The 27,782-nt window shown below is 41.1% G+C and overlaps 1 long non-coding RNA gene across 1 annotated transcript; it reads left to right on the forward strand.

Moving 5' to 3' along the window:
* The first annotated feature begins 4,689 nt into the window (after positions 1 to 4,689).
* LOC144520129 (uncharacterized) lies at positions 4,690 to 27,380 on the forward strand. Its single transcript, XR_013502178.1, has 3 exons — positions 4,690 to 5,049; positions 5,919 to 6,020; positions 27,096 to 27,380. It is a non-coding gene; the product is annotated as an uncharacterized LOC144520129 (long non-coding RNA).
* The last annotated feature ends 402 nt before the right edge of the window (positions 27,381 to 27,782 follow it).

Here is a 27,782-nt window from a genome sequence, read left to right on the forward strand (position 1 = left end):
TGTTTTCAAACACATTTCACAATTCCCTTGCCTTGAAGCCCCTGCTGCTGATTGCACATCCTCCGAAGACACCAGGGACAACATACAAAACAAAGGTTATGATACCAGTGCATGCCCACCTTAGCACATCTGCTAAGACTTGTCTAGAAAATGTGGATGCCATCTACAAATTGATGGATGGAGGTGGGATTGCATTCATTTAATATCCATGGAATATGCATACATATTGACTATCTGTTGTACAATTTTGGTGTTGATTTGTCCTTTACATTTCCAACAGCAAATACCAGAAATGTCTGTCCTCAAATAAACTATTGCTATGTAGAAAGTCACATAACGGATTAGCGACTACCTTCTCAAGGATCTTGGACAGAAAAGGAAAGATTAGATATACTGTAGGTCTATAGTTGGCTAATACCTCAGGATCAAGGGTGGGTTTTTTCAGAAGAGGTTTAATCACAGCTACTTTAAATGACTGCGGTACATAACTTGTTAATAAAGACATATTGATCATATCTAGTAACAGTGTTGTAGTCGAGTCACAAACTGTCGAGTCTGAGTCGAGTCTCCAGTGTTCGAGTCCGAGTCCAAGTCCGAGTTACCAAAGAAGAGTCCGAGTCGAGTCACCATTGCCTGAGTTCGAGTCTGAGTCGAGTCTCGAGTCCCCAGTGTTCGAGTCCGAGTCGAGTCATCAAGGTTGAGTCTGTGTTATATTTCAAGACTGCCTACATTTCTCCACTCTGGCACCTTTAAAGAGCTGATATAACTAGAAAATGCATTTCCTGCAGAAAAATTAAAGTTTAAATCGTTTTAATTAGTATGAATTTCCTTAAAAAGTTCAAAACTGACGCCAAACTGAATTGTTGGCTTTAAAAGTTCAACGATGCCATGGATGTTAAACATTGGGAGTTCTGAATTCATCTATTAAGTATGGAAGACTAACAATGCTATGAGAAACATGTATTAAAATGCAGAAATCAAAAAAATAATTAAAAAAATCTCAAATGTTTGCACTGCACTGCTGAAAAACTTGGTATTTGAAATGTAAAAGTGTCAGTTGGAAGCTGAACTGCATTACCTTAATAAGCTAACAGCCGAAAAACATTTTTATAAAAGCTGGAAGCTGAACTGTAATACCGTCAAAAGTGGAAGTTCCAATAAATTGAGTAAAAAGGCTGAAAGTATAAATACTTTGTATTATTATCAGCCATATCCATTGCGTAGAACAAACAAGCATGACCCTAAAGAGCTGAGAGGTGAATATATTGCCTGAAAAGAAGCGGGATATATACATGGATGAAATCACAAATCACAAATGACACTAGAGGAAGGAAGGGAGGGAGACAGAGAGAGAGAGAGAGAGAGAGAAGCGGAGACACACACAGAGAGAGAGAGAGAGAGAGAGAGAGAGAGAGAGAGAGAGAGAGAGAAAGAGAGAGAGAGAGAGACAGAGAGAGAGAGAGAGAGAGAGAGAGAGAGAGAGAGAGAGAGAGAGAGAGAGAGAGACAGAGAGAGGCGGAGACAGAGAGAGAGAGATATTGCCACATCTCCTACCACTAGGAGGCAGTTGGACGGACTGACTATCAGGACTGGGCAGGAGAGAGGGCGTTTCTTCAAGTAGGAATTGGGGTCTTCTGTTTCCTGTAACACATAACACAGACATCCTTCTGTCAGGATCATGCATTTTGGTCATTTGGAACCTAGGGTAGAGGGTTGTTTACAAACACATAACTTTACAAAGCAAAATTCTGACAAAAGTTAACAGTACTGAGAAAGCTCCATCTGAAAGTGCTGTTTTTAACTATCCCCAATGCATTTACTGTTTACACATGTCTAGCCTTCCAAAAGAACTAAAAACCAAGGCTAGGCTAGTCTTGCTTGGTTATCATTAGGGTGATAAAACCTGCTACCATGTAATGCACCCATTTTACATACTGTGACATAGCAAAGACATCTAACCAGTGAAAATCCTCTTTCTAAAAACAAATGTTTTAGGTGTCTTTGAAGGCTTAGAAAATACAGTATGTGAATAGGAAATACATTGGGAGTCGTCAGGGGCAGCACCTTCAGTTATAATTGTTTCCGATACTGCAGTCAAAATGATTCTGCAACATTTTACACAGCTCACCTCGAGGACATGCACCAGAGCCTCACTCGCATCTTGTACCCTCTTTGGAGGAGCAGACGTGTAGGGGAACAGTGATGGCAGCACACGTAGGATCTCAAGAGCCTGTTCAGCTGTACAGGAAAAGATGTATTACTTAAACACTTTGACAAAGTGCACAAGGTCAAATCTGATCAAAAAGGTATACAACAGACACAATGCTTAAAAACATTCAGCAAATTAACATGCCTTAAGGTCCACCCTAAATCCTATTCACTAATAACACCAAAACAGCATTCCTTACCTTTGTCCATTCCCATTGGGGGTTTCAGCGCCTTTTTCCATACACCAAAAAACTGTACCTTCTGGCAGAAGTCATGCCATCTTCCCTTCAGTTCATAGATGAAGTTGGTATTATCCTTATCCAAAATGCGTTGAAGCTCCTCCATCACCTATGATATATCAAATATACATTTATATGTATACAAATAATAGACATTTGAATATATCATTTAAGAGAAAATTGGTATTTTAAACATTGTGTGTGATACCATGGTTTTAATCATGCACAGTCAATAATGACTTACATGTCCAACGTCCTTGAAACAAGGATATGCTTCTAGAACCTTCTCGTGTCTGTCCTCCTCGCGAATGGTATTTGAATCAATGAATGCTCTTCTGGCTACAAATTCCAAATCCAAGAGATGAGAGACATCCTGGTGGTTTGGATTTTTTCTTTTATACAAAGTTTGTAGGGTCTTGTAGTGCTTGGCCAAGGTTGCTGGACTGTAGGTGTCTGGACTGTCAACATCTGCAGACTTGTTAGCTGTAAGACACAAAAATACATAATTAATATGCCTCAGTTTAAAAAAAGTTCATCTCATGTTGCATGGCAAAAAAATGTCAAAAAACTGCTATGAAAATCATACATTAATATTAGATTAAACTTTCATGGAATTAAATCTTTTAACAAATATAAGCCGTGATCCTAACTACCAAATACCTATTCATTTTTGGAAAACAAAAATCTAATCATTTTTTGTATAATAAATGCATGAGAACTATTTGCTCAAAACTCATATGGTCAATTGCATTTGCATTGCATTGCATGTAGGCACACAAGTACACCCCTACAAAGATGCGCACACCCCCACTACACACAGTCATGAGGCAGTTGGACAAACTCACCATCAGGACTGGAGAGGGCAGATGGTGCTTCTTCAGGTAGGCTTTGGGATCTTACTTTTCCTTCAACACATAACAGACATATTTCTGATAGGATAATGTACTTTAAGGATCATTTCGGTATTTTGGAAGCAAAAATTACATTCAATTAAAAAGAGCAAAAATGTCACTAATGAGACACATGGGTTTTAAATACATAACATTATTTGATATACTGGAAAGGTTATAGGAAGTATTGTTGCACAGTAGACTGATACTAAAAAGGTACTAGAGATGGCCCGATACCATTTTTTGCTTCCCGATACCGATTCTGATACCTGAACTTGCGTATCGGCCAATACCGAGTACCGATCCGATACCAGTGTGTCATATATTTTATTATGTTTTAACAACTGTATACTACTATATCTGTATGGATGTGATATGATTTCTATCTTTGTTGTTGGTCTGGCTCAGGTTTAAACTCTTTGTGAAACATGAATGCCCCAGAACTTTCTGTTATTATCCAGTTTGACAGTCAGTTATAACGGAAAAAGAACATAAACTACTTTGACGTAAATTTTCTTTAGGGCTTTATTACGTGGTATCGGATCGGTGCATTAACTCCAGTACTTCCCAATACCGATACCAGCAATTTAGGCGGTATCTGTTATAGGCAGCTCTCTCTCCGCCCTGTTTTGGGTGTTTTGTTTAATTACATTTATATCTGCATTTATGTCAAAACCTAGAGTTGATGTTTGAAAGTCTCTAGGTTTTGGTATGAATGCAGATATAAATGTAATAAAAAAATTTTTTTTCAAATATTGCACCTGTCAATACAAAATGAAATATTCTGTAGCCTATTGTCTTTGCTGTAATCAAATCAGTATATATTTATGTTTAACATGGTATTTCATTTTATCAATGGGAAACATACATGTGTCCAGACAAAGCTAGCAGCAGTGCATCAGACAGGTTTCTGGTGTGTAAAGACATCGAAAAATCCAGCCGCCACGCAACAGAAACGCTACGCTCACGCCACGCAGCCAGTGTGTAGTCAGCCTTAGAAGTTGACACTTCATTCAAATTAGGTAGCTAGTGATAACCAGCTTAGTATAGAAATGTAGATACCTCATTGGCTGCTGTTGTATGTCATATAGACGTTACTAGTATAACTAGAAAACACATTGAAACGTCGATAACATTCAAAAGGTGTGCGATGTGAACTTCAAAGAATGAACACTGGATAGAGCACTTGACGTGTTTCATTTACTTGCAATGAAACACGTCAATCCTAGTTCAAATCCAAGTCGGTCATATAATGTTAGTTTACGCCCACATTCTCATTTGCAGCACCTAGCTAGCTGGCGGGTGTAACCATAGTAACGAGTTTTTACGGCAGTCTTGCTCTACCTACCTGGCCTGTCCTCTTGCCTGTGACATCTTCCACCATGATTTGGCGTTGCTTCATATGCTACATATTTGTGGCATTGACTCTGAAACAACTTTTGAGTCACATTAACACCATGCACAGTCGCAGCCCTGACTTTCGCGTCCTGTGCGGGATTGATGGCTGTCCAAGTGAGTACAGGGTGTATAACTCCTTCTACTATCACGTGAAGCGGACACACGCGCATCATCTTCTCCAAGTTGAAGCGGCGGAGAACGAAGGACCGACTCGCCACGGTTTACCTGGAGCAGGTGAAAGGACAGCCGCAAACGACCAAACTAATGCAAGCCCTGTGGCTGAAGCGGAGGGCTCAAGCATCGTCATTCCAGCGGTAAGTCGTTACACAAGCTAAAATTTAACTTAAGGCTCAGGTTGTAATTTTAAGATAAAGTAATAGCAGTGTTGAAAGTAATGCGTTACTGTAATTTTGTCAGTAACGAGTAATCAAACCAGTAACTCAAATACAACTAGCCTACTGAGATTTAAATCGGCTAGTTAATGGTTACATTTATGTTGACAAACGCAGCCTACTGGCCCACAGATTGTCCACTTATGATCTAATGTCTAATGCTTAATTTTATATGCAGTAATTGGTAAATTAATTCACTTATTTGATTATTAGTTTAATTTGTTTAGTTTAATTATCAGTTATGTAATTCAGTTACCAGACTTCATTGGAAAAAAATCAGTAACGTTAATGTTAAATTAAAAATTACAGGTAATCCTTCAACAGTTTGAATCAAGCATAGAGGCTGCATTATGTGTATTATTAGCTTATCATTCACAGAGTTATAACTGGCAGGTGAGACACGTCTTCATGACAGTGTGTGACAGGAAGTTGTCTCCTCGCTTATTGGAATACAAGTTCAGTTCAAAGGCCTTTAGTAATGTTAATTTATTGGCAAGAGAGCAAGTGAAGGGATACAATTTACTATGTGTGTCAATCTTAACACTCATGAAGTACAGATTTTTTCTGATGCTGTCAAAGTCATTGTTTTTTTGTAGTACTGTTTTGTTTTGTTTTTATTAGTTGTTTTTGTTGTTATTTTACATACTCAAAATAAAGACACCAATCAGTAAAAATACACCCATCTTGTACCTTTTTTATAGGAAGAAATCTAGTTAGCTAGCTTACCCAGGTAGTTGTCTATTTGCCAATATTTTCCCTGTGTTAATAGGTTTGTTGTTAATCTCTTTCAGAGTGGATTTCAAGAAGATGGATAGGGTCGCATGAATGTTGACCTTTCTAAACATGCAACTGCATTTCTTCTTCAAGCCAGAGAAACCCATTGAATGACACAGGTAATTTATGCCATTGATTTTCCAATTAATTATATTTCATTTTTAGTAGTTAGAAGCAATAAGCTTAAACTGTAGAATGACTTAGCCACTGTTCAGACCTGAGGACTGTACTACGAAGCGAGATTTGGCGTTAACAAGCTAACTTCAGGTTCAACCCAGGGTTTTCTGTACTACGAAGGTGGATCACTTGTGATCGGGTTCAATCGCCGTGGTAACTTATGCTGAACGCCTAACCTGGTCGGGAGCAGGTTAAGTTGGAGATCAGAGATCAACCGGTGTAAAAGCACCGCCTACTGACCAATCAATACTCGATTGATAACGGCGTCACCGTTCTTAGAAGATCAGGCGGAGCTCGGTGCGCAGAGAGGGAGAGTACATAAAAGTTAAAACATTTAGAGACCGACAACCCCGTTAGCATTCCCTGATGTGTATATTTATGAAATATATAGATTGTAATGGGAGGGAATTACATATCGGCTCAGCTTCTTGAGCCGTGTGTTGCCAATGCGCACATCAGTTTGAATTTTGTTTTTATATATTTTATTTGCTCTCACTATGGCTTCCCACTGCCAGGGTTGCAACTGAAATACTAGACAGTTTATGGAAAGTGCACAAGTGTAATTATGGTCAGATCTTGGTCCTGACTGACGGGAAGTGATATTAATAAGCGTTGTGATTTACGCATTTACAGCGTCGGCTATTTTTTTGCCAGCTTTCCTTCCTGTTTTAGGAAGCAGCGACTATTGCGTTTTGCCTGCAAAACCGTGTCTGTGTTATTCATATTTATGTAGAATTATAATTTCCTCTTCTTATGTAAAATATGCGGCTCTGGTAGATGTTTGCGATTGGTCATGCTGTGCAAGCACCGCCTCTTTTATGTGAATGTGCGCGCCGCTGGATTGGGAGACCCTGGGTTGACTGAACTAGTTGATAACCAGCGTCGTGATACAGCTTATGCGGGACCGCGGGTGTTAGGTTAGGTGAAGCCGGGTAACTGAAAGAAATCCAGGACTGTTGATCTCGCTTCGTAGTACAGGCCTCTGGTATCTTGGTTGATCCGATCACAGGTGGACAGCTAAAGATATGTCAGAGAAATACCTGACATTAGAATGTGTCTCCACATGCTTCTTCAGTGATCTCACTTCCCCACTATATATGCAAATGTATACATACTTTGCTTACAAAATCTGCCCATCCACTATATTTCTTGAGCATGAGCTAAGAATAGAGACAACATAATACAACCAACACTTACACTTTTATTCAGCACTGTCCACTTGTGATCCTATTGCTCAAAATGCATTTTAAGACCAAGTGTAATGTAATTGAAGGGTTACTTTAAAATGTGAGTTTGCATCTATATGAATTTTATAATGTAGTATTTATTTCCCCAGAGAGCTGTTAACCAAATGGTGAGTGGAGTCCAGCAATATCAGGCCGCATTATTGGAGCACCTAAAACAGTAAATGAGCAACATGATTGAGGGACATTCTGGGGACCTGGATCAATTAAAGAGTGATGCAATAGGGATATTTGACCAGTTTGTTGACAATTTCTGTCAAATTGCTTCCACCCATTTGCAGGATAAGACAATCAAAGAACTGTTAGAACCAGTTGAACTAGAGATTGTTGTTGCAAAACAAACAGTATGTTACGTGAAACATGGAGACTCCAGAGTTCTTACCATTACGGACCATTGTTTTCATTATATACCGTTGGTGAAAAGTTTGGAGCAGCTACTATCACATCCAAGAACAATTGCAATGATTGATGAGAGGCCACAGACATGCAGGGATGGAATCTGTTTTTGAAATTTCCCACAGCATTGCAGTTGGTTTTATATACAGATGAAATTGAGCTATGCAATCCTCTTGGATCTTGGGCAAACAAAAACAAATTGGTATGTATTACACCTTAGGTAACATCAACCCTAAATACAGATCAAGACTTGCTGCCATTCGTCTGCTTGCCATGGTAAAATCAAAAGATCTTTCCCATTGTGGTGGTGAGGAGATATTTGAGAGGATTAACCGTGACTTAACTGAACTGTGTGATGGTGTCCAGGTTGTCACTGCAAATGTTGAGAGGACAATTTCTGGAGCACTTATGTCTGTGTGCGGAGACACTCTAGCTCAGCATGAAGTGGCTGGATTTAAGATAGGAGTGGAATTTGCCTACAGTAAATGCAGGCACTGCGAATGCAACTTTGAAGACATGCAGGAGCAATTTAATGAAGATTTGTTTGTTAAAAGGACAATGGCAAGTCATAACAGGCAATGTAATGACATTGAAAAGGCAAATACTGACTTTCTGAAAGACAATCTAAAAATGACATATGACATATGGCATAAATAGGAGAAGCAAATTAACAGAATTTCCAATCAGTCAGCTGGGCAGATGCTGGTTTTGTTAAAGATCCTGCCATTTCTCATTGACAAAATTGGAGAAAATGATTACACACAAATGCTACTTAAGTTGTTAGAGATAGTCAAAATTCTGTTTTCACCTATTATTGCTCTGTCAACTCTTTCAAGGCTGAAGCTTTTAATAGAGCAACATTTAAAACATTTCAAACAACTGTTTCCAGATGCAAATATTATTATACCTAAACGGCATTACTTGCTGTATCTTCCTTCTCAGATTAAGGCACTTGGTCCTACAGTGAGGCATATGTGTATGCGCTTTGAGTCAAAGCATTGCTTTTTTAAGCAGTGGGCTTTGAAAAGTAGTTTTAAAAATATCTGTAAGTCTCTTGTGAAGCACAACCAACTTTATGAATGTAGTCAGAATGTGCATGAGAAACATCCAATTTGTTCAAGTGAAGTTGACATGGGCCCCAGCCTCTGAGGTGAAAAATGTTCACTATGTAGAAGGAAAGATTAAAGACTTCTTAGGAATAGAGCACGTTGAACATATAGTTTCGGTGCAGTGGATTATGCAACATGGAAATAAGCATACATGTGGAAAATCTTTGGTTATTTCTAATGTCATCAATGATAATCCAGAGTTTGCACTTGTGAAAAACATTTATATTTTAAATGCGTCAGTGTATTGTTTTGAATGCCAACCTCTCTCTACAGTTGGGTGGAATGATAATTACTTAGCTTACGAGGTAGAAGTTCCCGACCTAGCTCAAGCCAGTATTTTCATGGATGCTGAAAAGCTTTTTGATTATACACCATACTACTATGTAAACTTCAATAATAGCAAGTACATTCCACTGAAGTATGATCTCACAGACATCATCAAACATCATTCTTGAGTCTGTATTGAGAGTGGGTATTTGGGCTGAATTTTTCTTTTTTTTAAGCACTGACAAACACTGTAATTGATGACAGCATTTATTTTTACTTATTACTTTTGGAATAATGTGGTGCAGTATGTGCAGAGTGCAACAGATTAGAGAAGGAAACATAATTCCAGCTTTTGCCTCCGTCTTTTTTACATATCACATGGACATGGTTTGATGGAAATGTAAGAAAAATAGCCACACTGTACTGTGCATTGTGAGTTGTTGTGAGTTGGGCACGTTGACCTGCAGTTTTCAATAAAGCAGATTTGTTGTCTCAATTCAAGTTAAGTCTATTTCTTGAAACAAGACAATTCATCTTTTACAAATAACACAGCAGCTTAAAAACCTTATGATATGTCAAAAAAGCTTGTTTCATCTGAGATATGTCTCAAAACAAGATGTTTTCAAGACAGTTTCACTTAAGATATTCAAGATGCACTGTCTAAAAACAAGCTCCTTTGTCTCACTTAAATCTTGCTCTTTAGGTGATTTTGTCTTATATTAAGTGTGATGAGATATTTTGACTAGAAATTAAAAAAATATACTTGGCAAGATTTTGAGTTTTTGCAGTGTATGGACTTCTCTAACTCTGGGGGTTACGGTGAATAAGCTAAAGTCCCAATAAGTCGGCGTGTTCCTTTAATCGGGCTGAAAAAAAGGGAACATAATAAATCTTAAGGATGTAAGTTTCGTAACTAAGCTTTAAAGGGACACTTAACCAGACTGAAAATACATGACAAATGCTAGCTGGTAATCCTAAGGATACTGTATGTAAGTTTCAGAGCCAAGCTTTAAAGGCACACTTAACCAGACGGAAAATACATGATAAGTGCTAGCTGGTCTGTTTGTTAACGTTTAAGCTAGACTGAAAGAACATGAGGTATACGGTCTGTTCAGCTCATAGTCTGCTTATTGCTCCAACTAGATTGGTGTTTTTCCCACAGCTTAGTCCAGAAATAGTTTAAAGGTGTTTATAATATTGTTCATGTTTAACATAAGAATTCACTAGACCTGTTTCAATTAACCTGTGACTTAAGACAGGAGGTGTAGTTTTGAGCTGGAGTTGTGCATGAACAGCGTTTGATGTGGTCACGCATCTTACAAATAGGGGAGATGGTCTGCGGTCTCAGAGGGTTAGGGGATTTATTTTACTTTTTATGTTTTTGTCACACCTTGCTCAGAGCTAACAGATTTTAGCAAAATCCGGTAGGTACTCGAGACACGTATGCGTTTAAATTTTGAAGATGGCTGAGCTTTCAATCCTTTCAGTTAACATCAGGGGGCTAAACGGGCTGATCAAACGAGCTAAATTCCTGGACTATTTAATAAGGAAAAACATAGATGTGGCACTTATACAAGAGTCACACTTACATAAAAGAGATGAAAATCGTCTACAAAATAAATACTTTAAGGTTGCTGTCTCATCTGGTGACGACACCAAGACCAAGGGCTCCGTCGTGTTGCTATCGCGGAAATTCGCACTTAACGTAGACAAAAGCAGTAAAGACTCTTCAGGCAGGATATCTTATTTATGTACCACGATAAGGAGTAGGAAAATAGCCTTTGTTTTGGTGTATGCACTGGCTACAGATGATGAAAGTTTCTTCCCACTCCTAAACAATGAATTGCTCTCTCTCAATGAATATTCACTTATTATAGGGGGAGACATGAATGGAGTACTTGATTTAGATCAGGGGTCAATCACACGAAAGCCCAAAAACGCATATCGGACATGTTTAAAGCAGTTGTGGAATCCCACCATCTTACAGACATATGGAGGATGCACAGTCCTATTAGCAAGGATTACACCTTCTTTTCCACACGTCATCTCACCCACTCCCGCCTTGATTATGTTGTGCTCCAGTGAGCTTAAGGCAATGTTCCACACGATAGCAATAGAAACAGCAATTCTGTCTGATCACAATGAACTGATAACCACATTCCATTGTGATATGTTAGGAGAAAGATCTAGGAGATGGCAATTTAACAATTCCCTTCTCCAAAACACAGCTTTTGATACAGAGTTTAGAGCCAAGCTGGCGGAGTGTATATCAATCAATACTGACTCAGTTTCGGACCCGGCGTACATTTGGGATTTATCCATCCATTAAAGGATTTATTAGAGATTTCACATTTTTCTTTGCGGTCAATTTGGAGAAAGAGAGAGAGAGGCAAGGATTGCGGAGTTGGAAGAACGTTGTAAATCGTTAGAACAGTCTTTACAGGCGTGTTTTCCTAAATCTACACATACTCTTTTAGTCACAATTCGAGCAGAGCTAAATGATTTGCTAAGATGGAGAGCAGAATTCATAATGCACAGAGTAAGGCAAAATTACTATTTTAATGGTTGCAAACCAAGCAAATTGCTTGCTCTGAAATTAAAACAAAGCGAGTCCAGAGCTGCTATCAACAGCATCCGCACAGACAGAGGTATCTCAACGAATCCTAAAGATATCACCGCCACTTTCCAATCCTTTTATTCAAAGTTGTATGAATCCTCCGGCAATCCAGATCCGACACAGTGCCAAAACTTCCTGAAAGAGCTAAACCTGCCTCTTCTTGACCCAGAGGAGGCAGAAGAACTGCGTCAACCTATTACGTTAGAGGAACTCAAATCAGCGTTAAAAACAGCTAAGAAAGGGAAAACACCGGGGTTGGACGGAATTCCATCAGAACTTCTGCTACAATACTTTGACATTCTAGGACCTACCATTTTACAAACTTTAACCTCGGCCATAGAGAGGGGCACCTTTCATCAACAAACCTACACTGCACTAATTTCGGTCACATACCATTGTACCATTGAGGTTGATACACATGAACCTCATTGGGACAGATATTAAGCTCTATTCCAAAATCTTGGCACTACGCCTAGAACGCTTTATTGAGAAGCTAGTCCACCCCGACCAATCATGGTTTATACCAAAGCGTCACGCTGCAGACAATATAAGCAGATTATTCCATGTAATAGAAGAAGCCAGAAACCTTCCAACAACGGCAGCAGTTTTATCACTGGACGCAGAAAAAGCTTTTGACCGCCTAGATTGGAACTACTTGTGGCAAGTAATGGAGAGGCTTGGTTTGGGAGCCAAATTCATTGACATGGTACGTACTTTATATGTGAATCCCACAGCCATAGTCTCAACCAATGGCCTGCATTCACAGCCATTCCCCGTCACACGGGGCTCGCGACAGGGATGTCCGCTATCTACCATGTTATTTGCGATCTCTCTTGAACCGTTAGCCCAAGCCATAAGGCAAAATAAAATATGTAATGTCCAGATTAAATCCAATAACAACTCAATATCGTTATTTGCAGATAATATTTTACTGTACATCTCTGACCTTGAGGACTCTGTCCCAAAAATTCTTAAGATCTTTAACGAATTTGGCTCAATCTCCGCCTGTAAAATCAATTGGAATAAATCTAATCTAAATAAACTAAAACAAATCCAATCTTGTTTGGCGCTTTCTTCTTTAGGAAAACAAAACAAGCTTAATTTTCCTTCGCAAAAGAACTTTCTTGGCGACACTGAACAACTTGTGTCGTCCTGCGTTGGGTGGTAGAGACAGACTGAGGATCTGAGGTTTTGGCTTATAGGAATTTCTTTTTTATACATTTACCTTATATTTTGAAGAGTTGTAACATTTATGATATGAGATAAGATACAGAAAAGTTTGGCCAACAACAACGACAACAAAAAATTATTTAATTAAATTAGAAATAAAGGCCTAATTTTCTCTGCTATTTGAGAATTTACGTTACACGTGTGTGTGTGTGTGTGTGTGTGTGTGTGTGTGTGTGTGTGTGTGTGTGTGCGAGACACTTCTTAAAACTACTCTGCTAGGGAGATGTGTGACCATTCATCCCCTGCCATCAAAACACACACACACACACACACACACACACACACACACACACAGCGATAGGGGACTTACATCACTGTTCGGTAGTTAGCTGCTTGTCTGCCCCCTCCCTCTCCCCTTCCTCCTTTTCAGTTCCTTTTTCCTGGGAGTGTATGCTAGGTAATGAGGAGTGCCCCCCTCCTTAATGCACACTTAGTTTGATAGACTTCTCTATCCTCCTCCTCTTCCCTCAGTTCATGTGGGCCCAGTCTGTGTAATAGGTAATGGTGCAGCTGGGCCATTAAAAGCGGGGTGCTATTTGACAGTGCCCCATGCCATTCATTCTCTTCACCACATGGGTAAGGAGATAGAGAGCTGAAGTTAGGTCTGTGTGTCTCTGGTAAACCACATAATGTCTTTCTCGTCGCTCTCAGCTGCCCTCCCACTTCGTCTTTCGAAGGTTGTGATGTCCATGTTTGAAGTCTATCCATTTGTCTTAGGGGATTGTGCAGAGCTTGTATTGACTATTGAGTGTGTGTGCATGTCGCTGTGTGTTTGGCGTAAAGGGTGAACTGAAGGTGTTGAAGGCTTGATGTGAATAGCCTTCATCTGTCAGCCACAGAGGTCGGCAGTGACCCTGAAAGTTGGGTGGTCCAGCGTTTTCATGAAAAACCCCTGCCATTCATACACACATTTGTCTACTGTAGGAGATGAGTTGATGGTTGGGAGTTTATATGCGCGCACGCACACACACACACACACACACACACACACACACACACACACACACACACACACACCTGTGTATGTTTGGTTAAGGTTTAACTCTATATCCAAGGTTACAGATACAGGGATACTTGTACTGGTCCTGTGAAGCTTTTTCTTAATGTTGGGACTAAACTAAGGCTTAGACTTATATCTGTAGTTAGACTACATAAAATAAGGTTATTTGGTTATTGTGGCAGCTGGAAATGTGATATACTGATAAGAATAAGACAAATGAAAAGTGTAGTAGGCTAATAGATATTAAAAATAATATTGCAAACATATAGAGTACAAAGATACTTATTCATTCCTATGTTCATGCTACAAGTGTTTATCATTAGCTTGATTTTATGTCTAAACAGTACTAACATGCCATTCATCCTCCACACTGGACTTAAACCTACATTGTGTAATTTTTTGAGTTGATTCTTAGCAAAAAAAACTTTGTTCTTTGATAAATATGTGCTCATTCATGTGTAATTACTTCCACCAACTAATTAAAGTATTCTTGTAAGCATAGAATCTGCCACTTAAAATCATTCAGAATACATACGAGCGAGTCGCTCGAATGGCAGCAGCCATGTTGCGCCTCCATCTTTAAAATACATTAGCCAAAGAGGGACATACCTCCGCCTTTCGCGCTTTTACATTCAGTGGCACCGTGACGAATGCCAGCCGGGAGATTACTTGTGACTGCTGGCAGATTTGAAAGCCTGTTGAAGATGAAGGATCACACCTATTCTCAAAGACATGTAATGGAGTCGCCAAGGAAGCGAAAAAGAGAATTAAAAACGACAACGCGACAGGCAAAGCAACAAGACCAAAGTTAATATTGGAGTGGCTAGAACAGCTGCGTGTAAACGATACTAAGAGCTAATTTCGGGTTTGGCCATCGTAGGAGTTAAAATGCACTCGGAATGGGAAGGGCTAGAAAGTAATATTCAGTTGGTTGTCATATACAATTTCACCACTAGATGGGAGAAATTCTTACACAATGTAGCTTTAAAGCAATTCCTCTGTGGCATGACTACATATAAAAAAAAAATGGGTGACAAAATCCACAGTCCACATTCTATGCAAAAGGTTCAGCTGAAGTTTGTGCAATATGCTTTAGCAGTGGGTTGGTCAAATTGACATTGGGCACGAGTATTGTATCCAGAAAGACTTGGGGGGAGTATCTCTTTATCTCCTCTTTTAACCCTTACTACCATTTCTGCACCAGTTCTTCTCAAAGTCATAACTCCGTCAAACTATGTGTAATATGAAGCTTTAGCAGTCTGAGTTGGTCAAATTGACCTTGGGCACATGAGTATTGTATCATGACAGATACAATTATCTCTTTCCATGTTTTAAAATCCATTTCTGTTGAGGTTCCAAGGGATTGAAGGACCCAAACGCAGGGAGAGGGCAGGCAGAAAGTTGAACACGAGGATTTATTGAACAAAAACACAAGAATAAACCAAGGGAGTCCTGAGGCTTCAACAGGCAAAAAACTATACAAAAACCAAGACAAAAAGGAATCCAAAGAACAAAGGGATCCAAAGAAAAAACACCAGGCTAAAACACGCTGAAAAGCACACAACTGACAGGAACAGGCCACGAACCGACACCAAACGGACACAAAACGATCTGACAACAGACAAAGGAAACACAGAGGCTAAATAAACTAGGTAACGAGAAAACACAAGACATGTGACACCAGGGCTGAGGAACAGGTGGAGCACATCAGACAATCACACAGGCGGGAAAACACAGGAAGTAAAACTATACAAGACAAGACAGAAAACAGACTATCAAAATAAAACCGGAAACGGAACATAATACAAAACAGGGAACAGAACTATACACAACAAAATATACACAGACCACAGAATACAATAACCACAACAGGTAACATACAGAAATAACAATAACAACAGACAACACAGGCAACAGAAAAGTCCAAAACTCAACACATTTCAACATAAAACTTTTATTTTCCACCTTAATTGTGAATCAAAACAGTTATTAAAATTAAAAAAAATCTGGTAACACTGCTCACTCAAAGTGAACAAAACATTAATAAAACTGGTTGTGCTTTTGGATAGGGGTGCGCCAGTCAGATACTCAGGATTGGTATCAATCTGAACTTGGCCAAAATGAACAAAAAAGAGAAACCTTTTTGCTACAACATGAACATATTATAAATAATAAATAAATTAAAGCTGCAAGCAACGTTGGATGGGCCCTCGCTCCTTTGCGCGCGTTGGGGTTATTGGCGGATGCCGCTCCTTGCGACTGTGCATTTGTGCAGCAATCAGACACTGCAAATCGTCACCAATGAAAAGGGAACTCTCTGCTGAGTTCATTGATACCTCACACAAGGGTCTACGTCGTACAGTTCATTAGCTGTGAAAGGGGGCGTGGCTAAACCATGATCAATGAAAACGTAACTCTCTACTGAGTTCAATGACACTTTACACAATAGTGTACATCAAACGGGTCATTAGTTATAAAAAGGGGCGTGGCTAAGTCAAAGGGGGCGGGTCGAACCATCACCAATGAATAAGGAACTATCTGCTGAGTTCAATGATACGTCACACAAGACTCTACCTTAAATGGGCCAGCAGTTATGAAAGGGGCGTGGCTTAAGCATAGGAGGCGGGCCAAACCATCACCAATGAAGAAGGAACTCTCTGCTGAGTTCAATGACACCTCACACAAGACTCTACCTTAAACGGTTCAAACGTTATGAAAGGGGGCATGGCCTGAGTAAGTAGGTGTGGTTAAAGTATAGGGGGCGGCTCAGTATCATATAAGCTCACATTATAAGTTTCATGTAAATCGGATGATTTTCTGTTTTTCTGTTGCCAGCGGTGGGCGCTATGACCAAAAGTAAATTTTGGCCTACAGATGACCTCAGGCCTGGACTCTTGTCAATCATGAGAAATTTCGGCCAAATTAGACAATGTTACAACAGCTTCTTCGTTCATCGATAAATGCTCAAAATGGCCGCCACGCCCACACCGTTGGACGAAAAGTTTTGCTTTTAATAACTTTTCATCGTTAAAGCCCATGTTGCAGGGTTTATTTTCTAATGAATTTGCGCAATTTGCTTGTTGGTAATAAACATTTAAACTGTTACCCAACAACATCAAATACAATGGATATCACAAAACGGAATAAAATACGAAAAAGTAGTTCTATTTTACAGCAGTTTGCAATGATTCTCTTTTCCCCCACAATACATGCATTACGTCACGTTGGGGAGACGACAGACGAAAGCCCCGTCTCTGTTCACTGTTTATGGTCTCGGTCTGTGCCACTGGTGTTGCAAAATATAGCTTTTGGTCTCCGAGTCCATGTGTCTTTATTATGTGTATAATAATATTGGAGGGAAAGTGAAACACAGCTTGGACGGGGATGCTGTTCGGCTTTTCACAAGTTTAGACAGCTAGCTACGCTGACGTTTGCTAACGTTAGCGCAACAGCGTTAGCCTAGACTGCTAGCTAGGTAAATATTATGACTGCCTTCGGAGTTTCCTATATCTGCATTCACGTTGTCAACATAAGACATGTTGCGTTAGTGCTCCTTTTGTACCATAATTTTATTAAATGAAATGTTAAGCTTCGCTTCTACGAGATGGGTGGGTTTTTAAAGCTAACTGGCTATAGTTAGCCTATATGTATGCTAGCGGAATTAGCTAACGTTGCGTAACCAGCCAGCAACTTCGGCAATCGGCAGTAGTTTCGGTGAGCTAACCACGACAGTATTGTCGCCCACAATCAACATCTGCTGCTAAAAGCAGTCAGTGATGTTTGAAATAGAGACGTTTGTGGATGTGTTAGCATTCGTGGTTAGCTCGCCGAAACTACTGCCGAAGCTGCTGGCTTGCTACGCAACGTTAGCTAATTCCACTAGCATACGCACAGGCTAACTATAGCCAGTTAGCTTTGTGTGTAACGTAACAAAAATCCACCCATCTCATAGGAGTGAAGCTTAACATTTCATTCAATACAATTATGGTACAAAAGGAGCACTAACGCCACAGGTCTTAAGTTGACAACGTGCATGCAGATATAGGAAATTCCAAAGGCAGTTGTAATATTTACCTAGCTGTCTAGGCTAACGCTGTTGCGCTAACGTTAGCAAAACGTCGGTTAGCTAGCTGTCTAAACTTGTGAAAAGCTGAACAGCACCCCCATCCAAGTAATAAATAAACACTAGGCAAATATGTTGTTACTGGAGCTAGTAGGCTACCATCAAAACGTGAGATATCTAATCGAAAATGTGTTTACGTCGGGGGATTTCACAGGTGGGACTGACTGGCAAGTTAGCCCATAGCTAGCATGATGCCTTCTATTTCTAGATCTAGCTAGATTACCAGTACTTATCTGAACTAATGACATGATCACTGTCACTAGATATAAAGAAAACCTTGACTTTCACTCGGTGCTATTCACTGACAGTAAAAACACCTCTTCCTCATCCCAGTCAGTCACCATAGTTCTAGTACTAGGCTGAGGCACGTCTCCCCAATGTGACGTCATCACCGAATTGCGTTGAAAATCCCAATAATACCAAAAACGACAAAAACTGGTCTTTAACACTATTTGGAGACATTTTTAACAATGATATACATATGGTGAGTGCTTTATTTACCCATTAATCAACAGTGGTGGTTAACCTGCAACATGGGCTTTAAGGTCCTTAGATGACACAGACCGAATTTGAAGTTGATCTGATGAAATCTCTAGGAGGAGTTCGTTAAAGTATAGTACCTTGACTTTTAGGCCTACTTCCTGTTGCCACAAGGGGGCGCTATGACTTTGAGTAAATATCGGCCTTTATATGTCCTCAGGGTTGGACTCTTATGAATCCTGAAAAGTTTCGAGCCAATTGGACAATTCAAGTTACTCTCACTCTCACAAAATGGCCTCCCTGCCACGACCATGCTCTATGACGAAAGGTTTTTCTTTTAATAACTTTTCATCCTTCACGTCTTAAGATGGCACAGACCAAATTTGAAGTTGATTGGATGAAATCTCTAGGAGGAGTTAAAGTACGACATGTGGAAATGGCCAAAATCGCACTAATTTTGAACCTTCAATTCAAAATGGCGGACTTCCTGTAGGGTTTAGGGTATGGCTCCAATGACGTTTTTTGTACGTCTTGACATGCTTCATATGTGTACCAAGTTTTGTTAGTCTACATTAAACATACTGCAGGGGCTCAATTTTTTTAACTTTGTAGGGGGCGCCAGCGAGCCATTTTTGTGCGCCTATTCCCGAAACCCTGAAAATTGTGTAACTTTTCACCAGACTTGATGCGACTGCCAATTTTGGTGAGTTTTTGAATATGTTAAGCCCCTCAAAAGGCGATTCATTTGCCGGAAGAAAGGAAAGGAAAGGAAGAATTCCTTCAGTTTCAATAGGGCCTTCGCCGCTGTCAGCGCTCGGGCCCTAATAAACAAATTACATTGTGTAGAGGCTAATATTTAACTAACTAAAATGCAAAGGAATGTAATTGAAATTGCCTTGTTGCTGAAAGGTGCTGTAGAAATAAAGTTGCCTTACATCCTCAGCCTGTCAGTCAGTCATCAGGGCATAGTTGTGCCTGCTTGTCTCAGAGGAAGTGTAACGTCAACAGCACTGCGACTGCTTTCGCCTCGCCATTAATATCATATCGCAGCAAACGCTGTCTGCGTGAAGTTTTGAAAAACTGTAACCACACTTGAAACCACTTTATCGGCATTGCCGTGACTCACTGTGACTTCAACAAAACTGCAGAGTCGACGTAGTTTTCTCGAGTTTACTCCGTCCGCATCTCTGCACGTGTGTGTTGGAGCTCCGCTCTCTGTCAATATGCAGAGAGGACAGATAAGCTTGCGCTTACGCACTCTCAGGTACCGAAATTTGGTACCGTTTGATTTAAAGTGAATCTGTCCTCGGTAGTAATTCGGTCGGTACCCAAAAAAGTACAGAGTTCGGTACCCAACCCTTCCTTTCCATCATATCATCTTGGCTGGTATAACAGCTGCAAATAAATTGGTGGCAACGCGATAGAAGCATCCACACTCACTTGGTATACCACAATGGTATTTGTCTTTTATGGACATTTTGAGTTTAGAGAGTTCCGTGGCTAAGATACATGGCGCAAAACAAGATAATGTTAAGCTGTTAAACGATGTTAGAGAGCAGATTAAGGGCCTTATCGCCTAATTTTGTGTTTGAGAGTTGTGGGATCTAAGATGTGTTTTGTATATGGCGTTACACTAGCTGAATGCTATGAAGTGTGCTCAATGTGTATGTTTGTGTGTGGGGGGGGGCGAGTGTGTGTGTGTGTGTATGTGTGTGTGTGTGTGTGTGTGTGTACTGGGGGGCACGTGTATGCTTACTCCGTATGTGTAAATGTAAATGTATATTTTATTATAATTGTTTGGATATTGTTGTATGTTGTCTGCACCTTTTTATATTTTAGCATATCCGTTTTGTTTGTTTTTTGTCTTCTACACTCCAAGTGGTCTGCACAAACTGTTTATTGTGTTATATGGGGTTGTACCGTGTCATTGAAAATAAGTTATTTATGTTCTTCACAAAATATGAGCCAAGGCCAATGCGTTTGAGTTAGAAGAAATAATAAATAGCATAATATTTCTTTATTATTAAAATTTAGAGTGTGCTCACATCAACAGATTCCCACTCCCATCTCATAAAATATGGACGTTTGGTCAGGTGCCTTTGTCGTTCTTATTGACGCTAAAAGTCTCCTTTAGCGTCCGCTGCATGGTGTGGGAGAATCCCCTGCCTCTCCCCGTTGTACGGGGCGCATTTTACAGGGAGAGGCAGGGGAGCGCAGCGGACGATAAGTGCATTTCCTCCACTGCACGGTGTGGGAGGATCCCCTGCCTCTCCCCGTTGCTGGCAGCCCCTCGCTGGGCGCCGCGACCGGCTCTGGGTCGGCTTGGAAAGAACGGGATTGTTGGGTTCAAGAAAACAAAAACTGGGTTGGGTTCGGAAAACGGGGATATCGTCGGAGTTCACTAAAACGGCGTCTACAAAACCTTTACAAAGAGCATTACGCACGATCATTAAAAGTCGCTGAAGTTTCTGCCGTTTCAATCCTGGCTGTCGGCTCTCTGCAGCAGGCGGGGCTGTTGCTTAGTTCCCCCTGCGACTGACGCTTGCACACACAGACACACACACGGTGGATGTAGAAAAAAAGGAGATGAGACGACACAATGACCTAAATTGAGGACAGCTGCGCTCGTTATTGTAAGTGCAATGATAAGTTAAAGTCCATTAAGTACTTAATCAAACCGTATGAATGTGTGTCCCAGGCCAGGCCAGGATAGGAAATTAACAATGTAAAGATCAACAAGCCACTGACACATATGTTCAAATTTGATTCATTCAATAAATTATTATTTTTTGTCTTAAATCCACCAGCCATTTTCATATTATACCAACATTTGCAGCATCCTGAGCCTTTTGGAAAGGTTACTAGGAAAACTTAGCCCAGAGTAGTTTTATTCTCCCCAAAACAAGTTTCCTTTTTATTTTTAAAAGAACTATAAAAAAATTAATTAAAAAAAATTAATTTTTTAAAACTTTTTTGCAAATTTCATGCAAATGTCTCCCGCAACTTCATTGCAACAAACATACAAAAGACATCGCAACTTTTATCGCAATTTTTTATGAAAGCTCTCACGAAATCAGGCATTTTGGGCCACAACAATCTCAAAAAAAGGCCGCAAAATCCTGGAGGGACTGCTCAAGACTGTTTCCCTATGGCACGCCATAACATTTTAGTGCTGATCTTAAGCGCCGATACAAGAAGAAGGATGTCCTGGGGACCTCAAAACTAGCTCTTAGGACTTCAAAACTCAACATACCTTTCTCATTGAATAGCTGATTTACAGTATAAATGCCTCTGTCACTCCACTGCAAAGGGTTTGTTACCAGACATTAAGTGTGTATTGTGCCAAATTGGGGTGTTCAAATGCCACTTGTTGGTGTAGCATAGTTGCTCCTCCACCTGTTTAAAGTTGGTCAATGTGTTGGTGATAATAGGGCCATAGGCTAGCATACACTTTTTTGGACACACACATGCAAAAGACAAGGTCTTGCAGTCTTAGACTTCCAGTGAGGTTTTGCTCTATTTCTCTCCATGGAACTGTAGATGAGTAACCTGACTCCGCCAGATGGATTGCTTCGCATTTGCTCGGCCTATCCATCTGGAAACTTTGCATTGGCAAACGTTTGGGAAGGGGCGAAAATACTGGTTAGCTGATTGGATAAACCATCTGTCTATCTGGTGATAGACGGGCCAAATCAACCAATCAGATCAACGATATATCAAACTCTTGCCGAAACCAGTCGGGAGAAGAGCAAAAACATCTTTTCCTCCGAGAAAAGCCTCCAGTGCCGTTTTTTGCTCTTCTTTCAATGAAGGAATACTTTCTAATTTGGATAAAACTTGCGTGATAGCTACGCTCATCTCATCCATGGAAGCCGCCATGTTGTTTAGACTGAACAGTCGCTTCTCGTTGCGTCACACCTAAACCCGCCTCAAAACCAACGCTGATTGGTCGGTCGTTTGGCGAAACAACCGAAAATTTTCTCTGTCTCAAGATGCCAGACTGATCTGCAAGTGGAAAACTGGAGCTCACGAGATCAGGAAGGTCTCACGAGGCTAGTAGATGAGGGGTCCATCCACACTCTGAGGGCCAGTAGCTGAAAGGCTTTGTGATACACTTTAAGGTTGGGAAGGGCCAAGCCTCCCGTGTTTGAGGTACGTTGCAGGGCCGAGTATTTTAGCCTAGGTTGTTTATTATTCCAAATATATTGCTGTATTTAAGGTATTGTTGGAACCAAACAATGTGCTTAAGCTGATCTTGAGCAGAGAGCCTGTGACCCCAAGACAAATGGGGCACAGGAGGCCACCACATGGCTTTTCAGACAAAGGGACCAGTCAAGAAGATCGTTTCTCTCACCAAATCTGCAGAGGGTAAATTACCCTGTTTTTCCAAGTCGACTCTGACAGAGCTCAGAATCCAACTGCCGGAGGGAGCTTTTCTGTTTCGTTAAATCACGGGCCCGTGTTTTAACTCGCTTTCTGTTCATCGTGGAGGATCTGCCGAACAAACTAAGTGAACTACACATCCAAAGTAAGAGGCTTTATAGTGTTCTGGGCAGATTAGAACAGGGTGTATGATTAATGAGTAATTTGCTATTGTTGCCATTTGTGTAGCCATTAACGTGATCTGATTAATATGGTGCTATTGCTGCAGGCTTTGATTATTAATCTGTTTGGCTGTAAATGTATCTTTGATCCCGATATTGTTGAAGTTGTGTTGAAACTGTGTGAACTGTAGCTTTTACTCCCTGCCGTGGGAAGTTTAATTACTGGACAAGTGGAGCCATAATCCTACCCTCCGTCAGTCAACTACGGTGGTGATATAGCCAAAACACTGCATATCATCCCTGTGGAACGGATGAGGGTGTGAATATCGTTACCACGGAGTCAGCTGTAATCAACAGCAAAATAACCCGCTCTCTCGTTAAACAAAACCTCAGATTCTGCTGTAACGTTGAGTTAAGTTAGAATCTCGAGTAAATGGAGAGAGCGATTATTTCCAACCCACAGAGATCAAGATCTCCAAGTGCTTTCTTTCTTTCAAGTATGTTTTCCCTCCATTTCTCTTTCTCCACACACATACACACACACGCCCATGCATACACGTGCGTGAATAGCTAAACAGCTAGCCCATAGCAAAGTAGCTAGTGTGTCCCTCTTTGTCAGCAACACATTAGTTTGAGAACTGGAGCCTGCAACGCAGCCCACTACCGCCCTCTTGAGGCTAAATAGCTTTTGTGCAGCTAACACATAGCCTAGCTTCAATGAGCTAACGGCTAATCTGGGCGTGACCGAGCAACCCCCGGGTTGTGTCACCCCCCCCCTCGCATTCTCTCTCTCTCACTCACACCCACACAGAGACATGTCTTGTTTGCTTTTGTTGTAGTTTAAAAAAAGGTATATTGGTTTTAATTGATCGAAGAATTATTGATTGGCCATTGATGATTTTGAAGTTAATAAATTCTACTATACTTTAAATAGCAGTTGTATTTATTGTAATAACAAGCTGGTTAAACAGATTGTTGCTTGGACTCACCCTTCCTTTTGTTCCTTTAGAATATACCAGATAAATTAACCAAGTTAATTAAGATCGGTATTTTAAAGGAAACACCACCTGAATGAGTTTCACAGTTTGATTATTGGTCCCTGACTTCCAGGGTGGTGCCCCGTTTTGATTGTTTGTCATTTTGGTGGAGTTATGAATACACATATTCTTTGATAATTTGCCAATAATTTACTCTGTACCATACAGATACTTAACAGTATCAAGTTTTTTCCAGAAATTTATCGGTGGGGGTAAGGGGATATGTATACCACAAATAGGCTTACCACCCAGTCTGATAGAGTAGATATTAAACAAAGGAACATGCAAATGATATTTATGAGAGACTCTAATCTTTCTTATGGATTGCCAAACCAGCATTAGGTGAGCGATGAAGAAACCAAACTTAACCAAACTGATTTTTCGTGGAATATTGGAGTGAACATCTTTTAAACAGTGTGGTTTAACTCTAGCTTCTTCTATGGCATGCCAGGAATTTGTCACCTCGGAGCTGAGCCATAGTTCTCGCATAGTGAAAAGACCAAAAGTAAAATTTCAAGTTAGGTACATTTTGACCTCCTGTGTTTTTAGATCGTTGGAGAATAGCCAATATTCTATATTAATTAATAATCTAATTCTTGGGGTCTTATTGTTCCAGATAAATTTGGTAATGGCAGAGTGAAGTCTATTCCAGTTGCCAGCTGGAGGAGAAAGAGGTATCATGGAACTGCATAAATTAATCCTAAACATAATATTCATCTTAACTATAGAAAAGCGTGCTTGGATGAATTGGGGAATTAAAGACCATCTCGAAAGATCAGGCAGTATTGTGCTGAGAGTAGCACCATAGTTATCAGTAATAATTTTAGCAATGGAGGAGGAAATATTCAAGCCAAGGTATTGGAATTGTTCAACGATGTTCCCACATTCCCATCCATTTCTATTAAATACCCTGTTTCCCACTCCCCAATCTCCACAATGGCACACACAAAACCCCACACATGCATGTGTACGTAAACAGAAGTTCACTGCTTTGGAGGGGTCATCAAATAGGTTGTGTTCGTGGCCTTTGGATATGGTGGCAAATAATTGTGGCTGGATATATTAAGAACGCTTGGAAGCCAGCTTGGTGAGCTTTTTCCATGACCGGGTAGCAGACTTTGCATCTTCCCCTGGAACGCGCTGAAGTCTACAGTGCAGCGGATCTCCTTGCCAGCCACCTCCACCAGTGAGTCCCTCCTTGCTTTCATGATACGAGCATGATCTGTGTAGTGTCAACACAGCATAATGAGAACTCTGGGTTTGGATCCACCACTCCGAGGGGGACCGATGCGGTGAGCACCCATGATCTCAGGTGTAGACTCTACCAAGGAAGGGAACCACCGGGGGGAGAGGTATTGTGCGGCGTTCACCCCTTCAGATCCTTTAGGTAGGCATGAATGCATATATCGTTGTGACGGCTTCGGTCTTCTAGGTCCGCTAGCTTTAACTCCGCTGTTAACGCTGAGTCGGAAAGTGAAGCCGTAGTGCGCTCCTGCTTTTCAGTACGTTTCATGAGAGCAGAGTGATCAGTGCGTAGTTTCTGACAGGTCAGAAAAGCAGAATAGAATCAGCTTCAGCAACAGATCAGTTCAAAAGCAGTCAGTTTATTGAGTGGTCAGGGAGGGTTAAAAGTCAGATGGAGCGTTGGCAGCAGACCAGGAAGTGGCAGACAGGTGAATGGGAGTTTCAGGCAGGATAGGAGCTGAGCAAGGCGACAGGCAGAGTTTCCAGGGGTGAAGTGGTCCTAAGCACAGGGAAATACATGATTAATCCAGAGTTAAACTCAGAAGAAAAAAAAGAATCTCGATAGTATATATCAGTTGGCCGTAGAGCCAAGAGTATGAAGTCAGGAACCGGAGTAGACATACTGCAGCTTCTTGATTAGTGAAATGTGGACCAGGTTTGCAGCTAGAGTCAGGCAGCTGTAGCCAGAGTGCGAAGCCGTGCCCAGGCAGTCAACACTCAGGGGCTGCATCTCATGGCCGTTATTTGTTAGCTCCTCGACTCCTCAGTTCTCCGCTGAACCGGAAGTTGTTCTGTACCTCCTCAGTGAAGGCCATCTCAAAGCTCTTATTTCTGCCCCGAGGACCAAGGAGCGAACATCGAGGAGGGATCATCGAGGAGCTATAGGCAAGGATACACGAGAGCAGCTGAAGGAGTTGCTAACTCCACCCATACAGCTGACAAATTCATGTGACGCTTCAGAGAAAAGGACGTCTCTTCACTCTAAAAACATATTTCCTCGTTGCCTCTCTCCTCCAATGATATCCTAGCATCTCTCCTGTGCCTCCTCGGTGGGAGGGACTAAGATGCCAAGAAGGGAGGCAAGTGGAGGAGTCAAGGAGGCAATTTAACCGACATGCGAAGCACCTAGGGCCTTTCCAAATTCCCACTTTTTACAGCACTTCCCCAATTCCTCACCTCCTCATCTCGCATTATTGTCCCGCCCACAGGAGATTTGGGCGAGGAAGAGACACGTGGAGAGAGAAGTCAAAGCAGCATAACACACAAAACACACTCTGAATAAATTAATTCTCTCTGATTATAGCTCCTCCGGCGAGCCGCCTCTCTACTCGCTCCTCAATATGTTATGGGTCAGCTGTTCTCTCCCCTTTTCCCTGTGTTTCTGTCTGTTTTGTTTTGTCTCCACCTGGAAGTGGCAAGAGGCGTGACTATGTGGAAGTAGGTCAAGGGGCGTGGCCAGCTGCAGTGCATTCCATGATTCACCTCAGCAGTACGTGACTTCGAGGAAGTAGGTCAAGGGGCGTGGCTGTTCATTCCTGCACAGTTACCTGGACAGCTGCAGCGCATTCCATGATTCACCTCAGCAGTACATAGACCGAGGCTGATCACCTCATCCACGCCAGATCGTTACTACTACCCATGTGATAACTAGCTCAGTGTCCTTTGCTTGTTCCTAGTAAATCTCTGTTCCTAGTGTTCCTGTTAATGTTTTGTTCCTGTGTCCAGATTTTGCTCCGGACCTGCTGCCTGCTCTACTGTGACCTGCTGCGCTGCTTTCTCTGCTGTTCCCTGCTGTGCTGCCAGCTCCACGCCACTCTGTTCCTGTCTTCCACTATTGGATTCCTCCGTGAGTCAGAGTGGACTCTGCCTGCCCGCCTCGAGTCTCAGTCCTGCCCTGGATTCTCCATGGCCTGCCCGCCTCAAGCTTCGGTCCTGTCCTGTATCTATCCTGCTCTGGCTCTGCCTTCATTGTTCCGCTAATTACAGACTGTTCATTAAAAAAAACTTTAAAGCCCCAGTGTGTAACGTTTGTAGTTGTTCATTATCAAAATCTGTATTGCCCTTCACAAACTTGTCCTTTTTTATGAATATTGACCAGCACTATCAATTCCAAGTATTCCTGTTGGCTTGGAATTTTACATTTGCGCTTGCATAAACTGGGGTGGACGCTCCAGAATGATGCGCCATCTTGAAATACCTTAGCCGGTAAGGGACATACAGGCTATACTGCTCCGCCTTTCGCGTTTTCGACTCACAGCTGCTGCTAATAGGTATCGTAGCTTCCCGGCCCCGGCAAGTTTGAAGAAGGAAACATGGAGGACCACACGTATTCAAAATCCAAATTTCTTCTTCTTCGCCCAGAAAAAGAAAACGGATATTGAAAAGAACAAGAGACCGGCGTCATCAGAAAAA

The sequence above is a fragment of the Sander vitreus genome, chromosome 6 (genome assembly GCF_031162955.1).
Source record: "Sander vitreus isolate 19-12246 chromosome 6, sanVit1, whole genome shotgun sequence".
In the NCBI taxonomy this organism is placed as follows: Eukaryota; Metazoa; Chordata; class Actinopteri; order Perciformes; family Percidae; genus Sander; species Sander vitreus.